General features: G+C 58.3%; 1 protein-coding gene across 7 annotated transcripts in view; it reads right to left on the bottom strand.

Moving 5' to 3' along the window:
• Window positions 1-16998, bottom strand: part of ARVCF (ARVCF delta catenin family member) — a 45243-nt gene that overhangs the window by 23963 nt on the left and 4282 nt on the right. The window contains exon 2 of one of the 7 annotated variants that reach the window (XM_057491757.1): window positions 16738-16794. The exons of the other annotated variants lie outside the window; for them this stretch is intronic. The gene's annotated coding sequence lies outside the window, so the exon portion shown is untranslated. The remainder of the gene's footprint in view (window positions 1-16737; window positions 16795-16998) is intronic. 7 annotated transcript variants of the gene reach the window in all.

Raw genomic sequence — 16998 nt, 5'->3', positions numbered from 1 at the left:
ATGGGTGGCACCCCCAAAGCTCACTGACCCAGGGGAGAGCCCCAGAGAGGAAGGGTCAGTGCTGGGTACAGCCACACCAGGCTGGACCAGGGCCACACTGGGGGACATGGGTGCACCTCAAGGGGAAAGAACACCACAGGGCCCGGCCTGCTGTGACAGCCAGGGAAGCCACAGCCCAGCAAAGCCAGCAGCCAGCACAGTACCCGCAGGCTGTGCTCCATCTCCCAGCACCCGTCACATAAATACAACTGCCAGCGTGACCTCGTAGAGGCACAGTAAGTCAGCTCGGCTTGTAGAACGAGCCCAGCTCCTGCCGGGAGAGGTGGTAGCCGTCACCAGGGTGGGTGGGTGGGTGAGGCATAGACTGGGTCCTCTGGCCAGCAGGGAAGGAGGGATAAACAGCGTGACATGCCCACGACCATGGGCACACAGCCCTGTGTGCAGGTCCCAGACACACTCAGTGCCAGCAGCCACTAGGGGTGATGCCAGGCCTTGTGCAGGGATGGGCTCTGCCTCCCTGAGGGCAGCACAGAGCAGGGCCAGGGCAGAATCAGGTCATCGGAGCCCCTTGGCCACAGCTTGGGCCCTTCTCAGCTGAGCCTTGGGGCCCCAGGTCGCATGCCGCCCCTGGGGGAAGGGGTGTCCTAGGAGGCACTGATCAGATGCCTGGGCAGCTGCCAGCCCCGTGGCCAGAAGGTGGCTTCCTCCCCATCTGGTTCCCAGATGTGGGGTAACTGACTGACTCAGGCTTCCCCTCCCCCACCTGACAGAACAGGTCTGGGCTGCTGACTCTAAGGATAGCGGGCCAGTGGGCAGCCTCAGCCCCCGGCTTCCCTGCCCTGGGCCCTCTGCACACCCCAAATCTGGGGTCCAAGGAGTTCTCCCCAGCTGTGGCTGGGGCCCCGGAATAATGTGGCCTCAGTGAGAAAGTGCCCAAAACCCCACACTGGCCTTCCCGTCACCCAGTTCTCTCAGCTGGAGCTGAATGACTGTGTGTCTCCCAGGAGGCAGCCCCAGATGCCCACCAGCTTCGGGGTAGAGTATCCCACAGCCACCCACAGAAGAGCAGAGACCCTGCATCTGGGGCCCATGCCCTCTGCCTTGGTCCGAGAGCACATGCCTCCATTGGCCTGAGGGTGGGGGCAGCCTGGTCACATGGGTGTCCGCAGGCAGCCCCCAGGTGTGTGGGAGGCAGGGTGCTGGCCAGGGGCATGTAGGAAACAGGGAAGATGCAGGCCCACTCCCCTCCGTGGCGGCCTTCCTGGATCCAGTGACACTGCCAGCACACGGGGCACCTGCAGGCGCAGGTGTGCCACACCAGCACTCCAGAGGGCAGTTTTTCTGATGGTAATTCAAAACACTGTTTTTATATTAAAACAATAAATACGTGATGACATGGAAGGCAAGTTGTGCATTAATTTTTAAGACCGACCATGAGACCTCAAGGACGTTCTCCAGCTGGACGTCAGATCCTCAGTGGGGTGGGCACCAGCCTGGCTCCGGCCGTGGCCCCAGGGCCCTGGGGGGGCAAGGAAGGCACGCGGTGGGGCCTCAGCTGACCCTGGCTGTCCTCTGCCAGGGCCATCACAGCCTCTGTTCACCTGGGAGGTGGGCCACATGCTGCCTGCCAGGCAGACCCCTCACGACCCCACCCAGACCCAGCCACCAGCTTTGCCAGTCCTTGGTGGAGACCCCTTCTTGCCATGTGTGCCCGCCCACCTGCCGCATGGAGTTGATTTAGCAGAGAGGCAGGAGCAAACAGGCCATCCAAAGACAGCCTCAGCTGTTCTGGGTCGGGAGTCGGGGTGGTCGATCTGGGGAAAGTCTGTCCAGGTCTGGGTACCCCAGGGGCGACCCCAGAGGGATGGACACGCGGCGGATGGGGCACGGAAGGACAGGAGGCTGGATGAACGAGCGAATGACGTGCGGCCAGGAGGGTGACTCGGTGGTGTGAGACGGTCAGGTAGCTGGGGGCACATCTGAACGGACAGCTGGGTGGGTGGATGGGCAAGCACAGGGCTCTGAGGTACTACCGGTGGAGAGAGCCCTGGCCCTGAGCCCTCGGGGCACAATTGTGGCCAACACTCACCCCGCCAGGAAAGCAAAGGTCACCATCAGAGCAACTAGGGGAGGAGCTGGCCCTTCCCCCAAACCTCAGCCCACATCTGCTGTCTTCCTGCTGACCCAGACATTCCTGTTCAGGAGTCCAGCCAAACCCCGCTCCAGAAAATCAAATTATGGTGCCTGAGTCCAATCTGGGTTGAGGAATTAGAGGCATTTCCTAAGGGTCAGGCCGGCAGGGGAGGCAGGCAAGAGGCCTGGGCTCCAGTCCTGACCCCTTGCCGGCCATCTGTTGGCAGACTGCCTGCTGCCCCAAAGAGGGGAGAGAGGGGCTGATCACAGTCAAGACTCCTTCTGCCCCCCACCATCCCTGCCCATCTAGGCAGGGAGGAAAGGTACCAGCAGGAGCAGAAACCAGGCCCAGGGGCAGAAGCCCCCTCTGCCTGGGAGGGCATCACGTCCTCTGCCCTTGGCACTGCCCGCATGGAGACTTGCTCCCTACACCCCTGGCAGGCCTCACAGGGATCCACTTTTAATGTCACCCCTATTACAATCAGATGGTGCCCACAACCACAGGGGTAGCTTCCAGCCGAGCCCACAGGGATGGGCACTGAGCCACAGCTGCAGACAGGGCCGGAACAGGAGGCCTGGGGCATGGGTTCCCACAGGGTGGAGCCCGTGTCCGTCTGTCCGTCCAGCCAGGGCCATGGGCTCTCTTGAAGTGAGGCGAGAGCCTGCAGGGCCTGGGAGGGAAGAGGCTGCTCTCAGCCTGAACGCCACAGAAGAAACTGCCAGGCACGAAGGAAGGGCTCAGTTTTGTGAGAACGAAAGATTTCTGTTTACCCAAAAACAAACCTCCATGAATTGTGGTTATGGTTGTTTTTTTTCCAAAGAGACACCATTTAGAGCAACATACGCAGTGAGCATTTCAGATGAAAAATGAATGATGGCTTTACTTCTAGAGGTGACTTCACTTCAGCAAGAGCTGGTGAGGGGCGCGTGGGCATGAGCCACACCAGGGTCCCCACTTCCCTGCATCTGTGGTTCTCTGTAACAGGAAGTTGGAGGAAGAGGTGTAAAGACACCCAGAAGGTGACGGACACACTGGGGTCTGGTCCTGGTAACACCCACAGGGCAGGGACACCCTTCAGCTCCAGGTGCTCTCCGAAATCAGTAAGGGAAAAACAAAACGCAGCTCAGTGGGTAAAGGTCACCAACAAGGGACGTGGCCAGAGATAAGATGCTAAGCAGTGCGTGGGAACCATCATGCGCACCTACATGCCCTGAAATAAGACTAGAAGGCAAGGCTCTCGAGTGTCGGTGGTGCCGGGGGAGGACTCCCAGCCCGGGCGCCAGCCCCTGGGCCGCCCCCGGCTCCAGGGCTCTGCAGGAGCCCATGCTCTGGGGGCACAAGCTCCTCCTCCCAGCAGAGTGGAGGCTGCCAGCCCCAGCAGTGGACAGGAGAGCAGGGAGGCCAGCCAGGGAATTCAGCTCCCAGGGGCCTGGGCCATGCCGCCTGCCTGCCCACCCGCCTGCCAGCAGGCCAAGAGTAGCTGCGGGATTTCTGGGAGCTGGGAGAGCCGTGATTGGATTCAGCCTGGAAATTAGATTTCCCCAGCAGAGGAAGTGCCCCACTACACCAGACCGGACACCGCGGTGAGGGTTGGGGTGGACTGCGATGGACCCTCAGTGACCTCCTCCTGCCCCCAGGCTGCCCACACAGACAACCAGCAGCACACACTGCAAGGACAACGGTCTGGGATGCTCTTCCCAAGGGGTCTTGCCCTGTGCTAATAGGGCACCCTGGGCCAGGGTAGGCCAGGCCAAGCAGCACTGGTCAGCCCCACAGCAGGGGCTGCTGAGCAGGGGGTCCAGGAACCCGGGGGCTTTGGGTCCTGATGCTGATGTGGGAGGGCGGGGGTCAGGTCAAGGCAGTGAAACCTCTGGGGCCTCAGGTGGTCTAAGGTTTGGGGAGCTGAGAGCCTGGGGCTGGGCCAGGGCTGGGGAGTGGCCGGGTGACTAGAGGCCAGACATGGCAGAGACAAGCCTCATCCTGGCAGGAGGGGGAGGCGAGGGCAGATGAGCACCCCAGCTGCCACCCCTCCTCAGCAGGGGCCTGAGCCACAGGAAGACACCACCCAAGGGGCCTGAAGGGCCTCACCGAGACTCCCGCTGGGGCGGGTCACAGGCACTAGCTCCCTATGCCGACTGCGGCACCCCCGAGTCCCCTCGGCTCTAGGGCCCAGCCCTCTGTAAGGACTGGTGGGATGGGGCCAGGCCAGGCCCCTGGCTGCTCCTCCTGCACCAGACCCAGCTTCTGGCTGAGGACAACGCCCTGCAGGCTCTGCGCGGGAGTATGGACAGTGAGGACCCAGGCCCTCTGCGTCCCTGCAGCAGCCAGCACAGGGGGCGCGGCTGGGGGACGGCGGTCACGGGGCCCCCTTAGCCTACGCTGGAAGCCCCCCAACGCCCTTAGGGGTAGAGGAGTTAGGCCCTAAGGTGTCCCACTGGACAAGGTCAGTCGGCCCACTGCCTCCCCCAGCGGGCACCCAGCCTGCAAGGCACCCCTACTGGGCTCCCACCCCTGACCACGCAGGCTCCTGCTCCCGCACCCCCAGCTCCATCTCAGGACTGCACAGCAGTGTGGGCAACAGCGATGAGGGCAGGGCCTGGGCTCAGAGCCCCACCCCACCGCACTCTGCAGCGGGCACAGGGACCGACTGAGGCTCCCCTGAAGAGGGGTCTGGGGCCCACCGCCAGGCTGGAACCCAACCCGGACAGACACAACCAGCACCAAGGCCCGGGAGCCCAGCCCCTACTAAGGGGCTGTGGGGTCCTCAGATGCTGACAGCCTCACAGGCTCAGGCAGGCCAAGGGCTGCCCTGAGTGGGTGCAGCAGGCACACCAGTGCCCTCGGCCTGGAACGCCCTCTTCCTGCCAAGACGGTGGACCCCTCTCTTCCCAGCCCCCTCTGTCACCATGGCAACACCCAGTCTTCTCCAGGGGGGACAGAGCCTCTTTGTGGTGGCACAAAGCCCCTTTGAGGGGCAGTGGGGGTGCAGTCCCTGGGAGCCTGTGGCCAATAAGCCTCTGGGAGGAGGCAGGGCTCTTCAGCCCAGCCCCCCAATCTCAGTTGCAGAGCCACGGAAGCCAGTGCTGGGCAGCCTGGTGGTCAGGGCCTGGGGTTTCCTCCCCGCGCAGTGCCGCCTGCCCCAGCTGCCCGTGGGGGGGTCCCTGGGATGAGCCCCAAGGCTGGAGGAGTGGCCCACTGCTGGGGGCTGCGGATCTCCCCCGCCTTCCCATTGTCTTGACAAGGAAGCCACTCTGCTGGGACAAGGGGAAAAGGCGTTAGCCTGGGGAAACACCGGCCGGCCGGGGACCAGGGCCAGGAATTCCCTGCGGGCCGGGCTCACCTTGCTGAGCCTGGGCAGCAGGCCTGGCACCAGGCCTGCGGAGGGTGCTGCCCAGGGTCCAGCCCACCCCAGCTTGCCGTCCCGCACTTTGCTGGCCCTGCTTCCCCTGCTGTAGGGGCTCTGCCTTGGCTCCTCAGTCCTGGGAGAACACAGGGGGCCTGCTAGGTGGCCTGGGGCAGCCTTGCTGCAGCCACAAGACTGGCTTGGGCAAGAGGGAACTCTGCTGTGGCCCCACTCACTCCAAGGCCAGGGAGAAGGGACCTGAGGGCAGGGTGGGTCCAGGGCAGAGCCCACTTCACCCCACCCCAGTGAGGCTGCCCCGTGGGTGCCCCAGTCCTGAGTCAGGGAGGCTCATCTGAGCAGGCCCCCAGCCTCAGAGTCCCTCCCTGTCCCAGCCTGGAGGGCCTCGCCACTGTTAACTGCTGCTGACCAGGCACTTGGCGTTCCCCCACACGCTGGGCACCCTGCCCGGTGGCCCTCCCTGAATGACCTCCATATGACCCACTGCAGCTTTGCTAACTAAGCCCCTGGGGTGGGGAGATCACAGCCCCCAGGGTAGAAGCTCGAGGCTGAGCTGGCCCCAGGGCAGATCTGTGCAGGTTCCAGGGAGGCCACCAGGGGGCGGATCCTAACACAGCAGGGCCCCTTTAGGTCAGCAAGTGACCCCTGCACCCCACAAAGGCCCCACCTCACGTTTCCAGCGGCTTTCCCTGTCGGCATTCCTCCTGGCTGCTGACACTAGCAGGCACCAGGATGCGCCTGCACGGGCCATCGTCAGCAACACTCACTCAGCCCCCGCCACAGCACTGGGAGCTGGGGATGGACGGGGTGGGGGCAAAGGGGGCTCCCAATAAAGCCCAACCCAGAGTCCCACCATCAGGCGGATGGGCCTGGAGCTCAGAAGGACTGTCCTTGGCCTCCAGAAGATTCCCTGGGAAGAGTGAGATGTGCAGGGAAATCGGTCACTCCTTCCCCCATCAGGGACAACTGGGAACCCAAGCAGGGAGAGCCTAACCCTAACCCCGTGACATCACAGGGCCACGGCTCCCCGCCGGGGCCCCCAGGGACACCCCTTCCCTCCTGGAGGCTGAGCTGGATGCCAGCCCTGCTGCTCCTGAAGCTCAGGAGTGTCCATGGCAACAGGTCCAGACACCACCAACCTCTGGCCAACTGCAAAGTCCCACCTTTTATATGTAGATGAGCCAGTGGCACAGGGTAGGGGCTCTACCCACCCCCATCCAGTGCAGACTTGAGGCCCTGCAGCGTCCTTGTGTGGCCCCCCACCCACCCACACAAACCATGAGAGCTTGCTGGGAGCCAGATTTGTCTGTGCCCACCCTGCCAAAGGAAGGGGGACACTGTGGAGAGCATACTGACAGTTCAGGGACCGCCTAAAACCCACCTAAAGGCACACGATGCAGCCACCCACACAATCATGCATGCATGCGTGCATGCCCACATGGGTCCACAGATACTCCCACGGGCACACCCACACCCGTGGCTGCTGCAGAGCTCACCACAACTGCCCTGTGGGGCCTCACAGAAAATGGGTGGTGGGTGGACTGAAAGTCCTCACGGGGCCTTGTCAGGGGGCAGGCAGGGGGAGGTAGAACTGGGCTCCTCGGCCATCATGGCTCCTAGTGAGGGGGTCCGTGTCTCAGGGAGACCCCATTACTGTCCTGAACACCTGGCAAGGCCCCCATCATGACCTCTGAGGCTAGGCCCATCCCTAACGCCAGGTCTGCAAGGGGCCTGGGCCTCTGGTCCACGAGGAGATCTGAGACAGGTGTGTGGGGGGGGCCAGGCCACGGACCCTGGATAGAGGCATCCAGCACGCGCAGACCCGCCCCAGACTCCAGGGCCTCGGACAGAGACCGTCACCCTCAGCGAGCCTGGGAGAGCCGTCTGGGGCCGAATGTTTGGTACGCTTATTAGGGCACAGCTGATACGTGCCCTCGAAAGGTCAAAGACAGCATTGAACTGATGAACTGGGAACAGGCCATATGGAAAGGAGTGATCATAAATGATGAGGATCCTGCAGAGATTTAAAGAAAAACACAGCAGAGGCAGTAAACAGCAGATAGGCTATGGCAGCAAACTGGCAAGGTGGCAGAAAGGAAAGTCCAGGCAGCCCTTGCCACACAGCAGGAAATGGCAGAGCTGATAAAAGAGGGCAGACAGGAGATGTAAGAAATGCATCTCAGGGGCAAATTTCCACAAAACAGGTTTGGTCTGAGGGAGGAAGAGCGGGGGGTGGGGAGAGCGGACACAGGGCCCGAGAAATGGTCAGAAGCTGCCCTGACAGAGAAGAAGGCCTCTAGCAGGGCTATCAGTGTCTGGGCCAGAATGTGAACTTTCTGCCCAGAAAACAAGCTGAGAAAATTGTGGATGTGTCTATTTCTGGCATTTCACAATTCACCCTCATTGGGAGGATGTTCCTCCCTGTCTCCTAAACACGCTGCATCCACTCTGCAGCACGGCCTGACCTGCCAGCTGGGCAAACACCCCCAAGCAAGAGTGAGGTCTGGGTCTGGGTTCACATTCTCTGCCAGGCCATCCACACCCTGGAGAAGCCAGACCTCGTCCATCCACAATGCCACCTGCAGCATCTGCTGCCCACTCCCGTGCTGGCCGCCCACTCCCTGTGCCGGCCACCCACTCCCCGTGTCTGTGTTGCAGACACTCTTTCACGGTGAGGAATAACCAGCAACTTTGTTAAACAAAGCTGTTTGCCTCCTTAACTCAAGATCTTTACAAACATTAATCTAGCTCTAAAATTCCTTAAGGAAACATGGTGAGGTTGCTGGATTTTCAGTCATGATCCTGCCATTCACACAGTAGATCTTTCCCCGGGAGGCAGCGAATACAGCTCACTGGGAGTCCTGGACTGTCCAGAGAAGCAATTTTGCTTCAAGAACAAAAAAGAAGAGAAAACTCCAGAGACCGTGAGGCTCTCCCAAGGGATCTCCTGTCTATGCTTCAGATATTTAAACTGGGGACCTCGCTGCAGATGGAGGCTCCAGGCAACATCCCTTGGGATCAGGGCTGCCGAGAGGTGGAGCTCCTTTCTCCAGCAGGGCCAATACTCTGCAGGCCTTAGAACAGTGTCATCTGTCCATAGCTATCCTTTGCCAGCTGCCCGTGGGGAGTATTTTTACTGTCTCAGGAAATCTGTGGATCTGTGGACTGATGACTGAAAGAGATTAGGTGTGAATCCATGCAACACAAAACAAGCCCAGCCAAGCCGAACACCCAAACACCAAAAACAGAAACAAAAACCGCCCACCAAAGTATGTGGGGTGATGGGCACGCTAACCAACTAGATGGAGGGAATCCTTCACAGTGCACATGTGTATCAAATCACAGCATACATGTATACCAAATCACCACCATGTATGCTTTAAATATCTCACAATTCATTTGCCAATTTACTCAATGAAGCTGAAAAAAAATGAAGAAAGACACAGGAGTATTTTCATCTAGTTTTACAAATTCAGTTGCTTAAAAATAACACTTGAAAAATGTTTTTAAAAAACCCACTCTCTTGAGGCTAGTACACCTTTTCCTGTATGCTATGCTAAAACAAAAAGATTATGAGCGACTACTATGAACAACTATACTAACAAACTGGATAACCCAGATGAAATGGACAAATTCCTAAAACCTACCAAAACTGATCAATGAAGAAAGAGAAAATTGGAACAGCCCTAGAACTAGTAAGAAAAGTGAATCCATAATGAAAACCCTCCCAACAAGGAAATTCCAGAACCAGAGAGATTCACTGGTGAATTCTACCAAACATTCAAAGAAATATCAATATCACTCTTCTTCAAGCTGTTCCCAAAAACTGAAGACAAAGGAATGCTTCCTTACTCATTATATGAGGCCAGCATCACCCTGATACTAAAGCCATAAAAGGTAACTATGGACTAATATCCCTTATAAATACTGATGCAAAAATCTTAAAACACTAGCAAATTGAATTAATCAGTATATTAAAAGATTATACACCACGACCAAGTGGGATTTATTCGTGAATGCAAGAGTGGCTCAACATATGAAAATCAACCAACAAGATGCACCATATTATCAGAATGTTGGGGGAAGAAAGATCATTTCCATTAATGCATAAAAAGTTTATAAAAAGTTTGAGTTTGATGAAATTCAATACTCTTTCATGATAAAAACACAAACAAACTTGGGAGAGAAGGGAACATCCATCACATAATAAAGACCATATATGAAAATCTGTATCATACCATATACACTGTGTATCATACTATACATACACAACAGCTAATGTCAGACCCAATGGTGAAAGGCTTTGTTTTTTCTCCTAGGACCAGGAATAAATCAAGGATGCTTCCTTTTAAATACATAGATCAAAGAAAAAAATTAAGTAAACAGATTTGACTATTAAGAAACACTGAAAAAATATACTCAAGCATCATACATAAAAACGTATGGATTGTAGAATGGTGATTGCCAGGGGTTGAGGGATGAGAGAAATGGGGAGATGCAAGTCAAAGGGTACAACTTTCAGTTATAAGAGTAAGTTCCAGAAATCTAGTGTACAGTATGGTGGCTTAATTAGCAATATTGTATTGTATACTTGAAAGCTATTATGAGAGTAGAGCTTTGATGTTCTCACCATCACAGCAACAACAAAATGGTAATTATGTAAGACGGTTGCGTTAACTAACGTTATTGTGCTAAACACTTTACAATAAACATGCATACCAAATAATCACACTGTACTCCTTAAATTTACACAGCATTATATGTGGGTTATACCTCAGTGAAGCTGGGAGAAAAAAATGTGGCTATAACCAAAGCTGTACTTACAGGTAAATTCATAGCCTTAACTACTCTCTTTATCAAACAATAAAGAATGAACATGAGTAACTGAGGACAACCTTCAAATAAGTGAATATATAGGTATCTAAGCCTCCAAACCAAAATTCCATTGAAATAAACAATGATCTCTCACTGACTACCCTTCACATACGAGCAACAGAAGTTTCTAATAAATATAATTCAGAGAAGACAGGACTGAAGGAAGGTGCAGAAAATTAACTTTTGAGCCTAGGATCACACTGTGAAGTTCACAGCCATGCCTCCTTCAGCTCTTAAACCTGTGCACAGGCAAGGGAGACACAACAAATCTAAACTTTAGCCTGCTGCCGCATACGGACCTGAAAGTGAGATGAGAAGGGTGGTGGCAAAGGACACCACCTCAGCCTCTGATGGACTGACTGCGGGCCAGAGCCGAGCAGCAGCCAGCACGGCACCTGGCACACGGCAGGTGCTCATTCATGTCCACTGCACGAAGGAAGCAAGAATGTACAGCAGGAGAACAGTGCCCTGACTGACGTCACTACAACTCCCGTGCTGCCCCAAGGAATCGGAGCATGTGTGCTACACGAGGCTGATTTCTGCAAACTGGAGAAATGTCAGAAGGACTGCCTTGGGCCTCCCAAAGGCTCAGAGGATGCTGCCTGGCTGAGGGCATCTCTGTTACCTGGAATGATGCAGGGGGTGGGTCCACAGAGACCCTCGCCCAGACAGAGCCTGCTGAGCCTGGGGGTGGGCATGACAGGGCATGAGCCCGGGGGTGTCCAGGGCCAGGTATGTTGTCCCAAAGGTGATGGAGGACCTCACTGTGGGGAGAGGCCACTTATTTCTGAAGGCGTGGGCAAGAGAACCAGGCCCAGCTTAGGAGCTTCCCCTGCCTTGGCTGAGGCAGCCCCCTACCAGCTGGGGGCAGGGGGCAGCGGACATCCTCCACTCCCACCCAGCCTCCTTCCCTGACCAAGGCTACTGTCCTCAGGTTTGGGGTCAGGCCTCAGGTTCACACCTCCTGCCCATCGGTTGGGAAGGGGGTGCTCTGAGCCATCAGAGCAGGACCGGTGGGGTCAGAGGAGGGGACAGAGTCACCAGGAGCAAGAGGGTGTGTCAGCCCATGTGCTGGGCCCAGGCTCCCCCAGGGCACAAGGTTGCTGCCTGGGTCACAGGTCACAGATGGCCGCCTTGCCTGCACCACACCCTGGCCCCTGCCCACACCCATCCCCAGCAACACTGTACATCTGCATGTCCTGGCTCTGTAAAATCGTAAATCTGCAAGCATAAAGGCTTAATTAAAAATTAGCCACTACCTGTTTCAAAGGTTTGGCAAATAAACGCCTGGAATTATTTCTTCAAGAACAAATACTCACTGAATTAGTCTCGTCACAAATAATAGTTCCCTGCAGGTGGACAGATGCCAGAGAACTGTCACTAAGAAGACTGGAGGGACATGCTTGCCTGGGCAGGTTTGGGAGCAGGGCCCAGCTATGCTTGTGGAGCCTCAGTTTCCCCGTGAGCCCCACCCAAACACTGAGAGGCCGGAGATGTAGGAGACAAGGAGGGAGGGGCTCAAGGGAGGCAGGGGCACCTCGGAGGGAGGAGTGGGAAGGGAGAGGCACCAGAGAAGTGGGTACTTAGTGGGAAGGAGGGTCAGGGCTGCAGGGGAAGGGCATCAGCAGGGGAAGGAGGGGCGGCCGGGCCTGCAGCTGTGACAGGCGGGCAGGCAGGGAAGCTCCAGCTGGTGGAGGTGGGCCCAGGCGGGGTCCTGGCCTCCGTCCTGCCTCCTCTGGGGCCCTGGGCAGTTCACCCGCTCCCCCGGCGGGCTGGAAGCAGCCCTGGGTAGGGGGCAGCAGGTGGAGCTGGTGGTCTGTGCCCACTGATGGGGGTCAGGAATCCCAGGGCCCATGGCCTGCCCTCTCCTGGTGTGTCAGAAAAGCCCCCTCCCCAACTCCAGTCCTCAGAAGGCTGTGTCCATAATGGGATGTATTTCCCAGGCTCTCAGCTGAGGCAGCAGGTGGCCCCGGGGACAGAGCAGGACAGAGGGGGACCAAGTGGGACAGAGCAGGACCGAGTCGGCCAGGCCTGGTACGTCCCAGGAGGTGCAGATACTGGAGGAGGGGCAGGGCAGGCAGAGGGCAGTGTGTGTGGCGCCCGACCTCCTGTGTTGGCCAAGCACCCTGACCACAGGGATCGGCCAGGGGGCCGTGGAGGGGAGGGGTCACAAGCCGGGCGGGCTCACACGCTCACACCTCCCCAGCGCCCCAGGAGCGGAGAGATGGGATTTCCCCTTTCCTCTCATCTGTATTTTCCATATTTTCTATAAACAAGCCCATATTGCTTTATAATTTTTTTTTCAAAGGTAGAATGTGGACTCTGGGGCCACAGTCATTCGGGGTCTGTGTCGGTCTTGGGGCCTGTCCCTCATTCTCAGCCCCTGAGACACACCCAGGGACGCCCGGCCGGGTTAGATCCAGGAGGCCCTTCCAGGGCGTCACCAGGCTGAGACCCTGACCCCAGGCCTGGGGTGCGGGGAGGTGCAGGGCGACCTTGCTGGGGCTGAGCCCCACTCCATCTACGCCTTCCCAGACTCCTCAGCATCCCGGGCCTCATGTCCCCCACGCCGCCGCCCCCCCCCCCCAGGCTCTGTGGCCCAGATCCCAAGGGTGGACAGGCGACGGAGGTGCCAGCAAGCCCCCCCCAGGGCACAGAGTGGAGGCCCCCAGGCCGGGATCACTGGGAAGGCAGCATCTCCGCAGTCTCATTATCTTGCAAAACGCAGAGCGCAGCAAGTACATTCAGCCGAGTGAATGGGCTAATTAGGATTTCAGGGAGAGTGAAAATATTTTGAAAAGAAAAAGTTAAACTGAAAGCATATTCGAAATACCAAACTCATCAACCGCCAAGTCAACCTGGCAAGATGCGCCTTAGGGGTGGGATGCTTCCCACACCCCAACTGCGGGCAGCCCTCCCCGTGAGCAACAGCGGCCGCGGCCTGACCCCACACACTGCAGCTGCGGGGGGCATCTCACGGGACCCACCTCCCAGGCTGCACTGACCACTCTCAGCGCCCAGCTGACAGTCATGCTGGGACAGGGGACACCCAGGGCCTAGGGGAGGAGAGGTCCCTCATGCAGCCTCAGGGTCCAGGGGCCTCCATGGGCAGCTCCCCAGGGGACGGTCCAGGCAGGGCAACAGACAGCAAGAGCAAATCCAGGGAAAAGCCTTACTGGCTGGGTGACAGTGAGGAGCGCCGGGGGAGGCCACCAGAGGCAGCTGAGGATCAGGGGGTGCTCTGGAGGGGAGAGCTGAGAGGCTGGGGGTGAGGGCCGGGGTTAACACAGGACACGATGCACCAAAATAACCCTCACAGGCTTGCAGAGACTGCCCAGGAGCACCAGTGGGCTGAGCGTGGCCACGTGGTACCATCTTGTCTGCTGGCCTGGGTGACGCAGGTCTCACCAGGCTGGCCCTGCTGCAGGGGCACTGCCAGCCATGAACCACTCAGGCAGGGACAGCACAGCCAGAAGCTGGCCTGGCACTCATGTCATGGCCACTGCAGAGGATCTTCACACATCCTGTGGAAGATGCACAGCTAGGATCCGAACCCAAGGCCTGCTGCACAGAATGTTCTTCCTGGGCACCTGCCCACCCAGGATAGCCCACAACTCTAATCACAGGCCACAAGACACCTGGCTGAGAGCAGCCACAGGCAAGAGGGTGGCTGGGCCATGCTAGCTAGGCCCTTGCTTCTTAGGAGGCTCACCACGGTGAGGACCTGTTCTCAGTAAACACGAGGCTCAGAGACACCCTGAGACGCGAGGAGCCCAGAGCAGGACACACATAGAGAGCCACACAAGGACAGTCGACTGGCTCCAAGGAGCCCAGGCCTGGGGTGAGTCCCACAGAGGCCCCAGGGACGAGGCCCCGGGGCGCTTCCAACAGCCCCCTGACCTTTGCAACGGGACGGGGGTGCTGGCCAAGGGCCAGATGCTGCCACGGGCACCACAAACCTGAACACACATTTCATAACATTTCCAACTTGTGGTGACCGAAAATTTTAGTCAAGAAATGGTTCAGGTACAATTGAAAAACAAAGCTAAATTCCCACCTCATGTTTACGACAATATAAATTCTAGGTGGACGAAATTGTGGGCATTAAACACTAAACTAGAAACACCTACAGGATGAGGCAGAGGACAGTTTATCTGCCTGTGTGCTAGGGAGGCTGACACAGAGAACAATGGAACAACTACAAGGGGAAAAAATCCAACTGATTTTGCTGCAAAAGATGAAACATTTCTGAACATGAAAAATTGCCATAAATAAAAATTAAAAAGCCAAGAAAAACCTTGTAGCAGGCAGACCGATGAGGAAAGAATTCATACCTTCATATTAAAGACTCAGACCAATGACTGCAAACCACAGCAAACCCCAAGGACTGCTGGCACGAGGCCGGGGTGGCAGAGGCGCAGCAGGCTCATGGCAGCCGCACACAGGCGATGGATGGCAAAGCCGGGCCAGCACGGCTTCTGAGAGGTGACATCAGCGCGGGCGCAGCCACGAAGGGTACCCACGTGCCCCGGGCCCGGCGTCAGTGTCACCCCTGACTGCCTTCTGGCCCCCCTCCTCTGGGGGTCCTGCTAGGCATCACTGCCTTGCCATTCAACGCTGGCCACTTGCCTGTGTGCTGCTGTCTCCTGGCCAGGCTGGGAGCTTCCCCAGGGCAGAGCTGGGCTGGGTGTGGTCCCCACCAAGTGTCCAGCATGGAACTCAGCAAGTGGGTGTGGAATGGCCAAAGGTGAGTATGAGGGGTACACAGATGCTTGTCATCAGCCCCTGTCCCAACTTAGTCCTGAGGCCCCCTCCTCCCCAGCCCCTTCTTGATGTGGGCAGGACCACCCCAGGGTCCAGCAGAGCAGGGAGCCCCAAGCCAGGGCCCTGCTTCTGCTTCCCAGCCTGTGACATGATCTCAGCCCAGAGCAGAGATGGCACAAATGCCACCACCATCTATCCAGAGCCCACGGCAGACAGGAATGGCCAATCATCACGACAGATAAGAATAATCATTCACTACACTCGAGAAGGGCAGGCCAGAGACAGGAGGCAGGGAGAGGCAGGGAGAGGGCCCGAGAGAGACGGGAGGCAGGGAGGGAGGGCCGGGCATGAGGGCCGGCAGCCTCCTGTAGACCGTTACCAGAGCGGCACCTCGGGGCCTGCCAGGCTGAGGCATGGGGGCCTGCCAGGAGCTCAGAGGCGAGGGGTAAATCCCGGGCACCCCTACAGCCCAGGTACAGTCTGAGCCTCTCCTCCCAGTCCAGAAGCCCTCTGTGCAGCCCAACAGCCCTCCAGGAGGCACTTAGTGGGATCTTGGTCTGGCCACACCACCAGGCAACAGGGGATCCCCAACTCCCGCCAGCTTGATGGGCAGCTCCCCACACCCACCGTCCTGTGGAACAGGCAAGAAGCAGCCAGACCCCTCCCCACCCCGTCCCACAGCCCTCAGCACAGGACACTCAGGTGTCTGGAGGCCTGGGGCCTCCGGGGTCTGCGGCCACTGTCTGCTTGCCACCACCTGAGCATGTCACTGGCTGGGCCAGGCCCCCCACGCTGGATACTCAGTGACACTGAGAATCCAGACCTGGGTTTGCCGAGCCTCCCACAGACAGCACCCAGTCGGGTGGGGGCAGACAGCCAGGATGAGGACTGGGCCCCCGTCCTGGAGGGACAGGAGAGGCCAGGGGCACTCTTAAAGCCACCGCCGCCCTGTGACTGCGCTCATCCCAGCAGATGCTGGCGGACCAGGGCGCCAGCAGGGAACACAGTCCCGCCACCTGCAGGGCCCTGGTGGGACACGGGGACCACTCCACCTCCTGACCCAGCCACACCTCCCAGCACCACCCCTCAGTCCTGCTGGAGCCAGGGATTAACAAACAGACCCACAAATCTGTGTGACGCCCAAGGCCGCGGGCCAGCACATGCCAGCTCCAGCTGGGGGCTCCACTCTGGCCGCACTTGCCCCTGGGCAGCAGGGGCCACCTGTGCTAGGGGCCAAGCTGGGAGAGCCATCCTGACACTAGACACTGCTGTGGCGGGCATCCAGGTCAGGTAGGTGAGGATCTGACCCAGCAAACATCCTGGGTGGCTGGCCCCAATGCAGCCTTGTCCCTCACACCAGACATCAACCCAGTAGCAGCTGTCCCCACTCGGGCCATTGGTGAATCCAAGCAGGGGTGGAGGAAGGCCCCCATGTCCAGCCCCGTCTAGCCCTGGGGCTGTGCCCATCTGGGGTGAGCCTCATGGAAGCACAAACCACTCGGGTCCACAGTCAATCCCTTTGTCAACCACACTCACCTGGCCCACCAGGACACTCTGCTGTTCCGAGGAGGGGACGCCCCCAGGCCGGGCCCAGGTCACCTACCTATCTTGAGAAGAGACCATCACCATGTCCCAGCATCCATCCTACTGGCTTGGTTTCCTGCAGGAAAACCAGAAGGCACCGCATGAGGCCAACTTGCTGGGATACGTCCCTTCTGGACGAGGCCAGAACCCTGGCTGAACAGTCACCACTGACCCCGAGGGTGTCCTGCGGCACGCACACCGGGCACCCATGGACCCATGCACGCGCTCTCGTCCCTCCTCAACTGGGACCGTGATGTCTGTGTCGGCTGGCATGCTCCCT

This window comes from Manis pentadactyla, chromosome 14 (assembly GCF_030020395.1).
Source record: "Manis pentadactyla isolate mManPen7 chromosome 14, mManPen7.hap1, whole genome shotgun sequence".
In the NCBI taxonomy this organism is placed as follows: domain Eukaryota; kingdom Metazoa; phylum Chordata; class Mammalia; order Pholidota; family Manidae; genus Manis; species Manis pentadactyla.
Note: the sequence above shows the minus strand (reverse complement) of the source record. Positions and strands in the feature narration are given on the sequence as shown.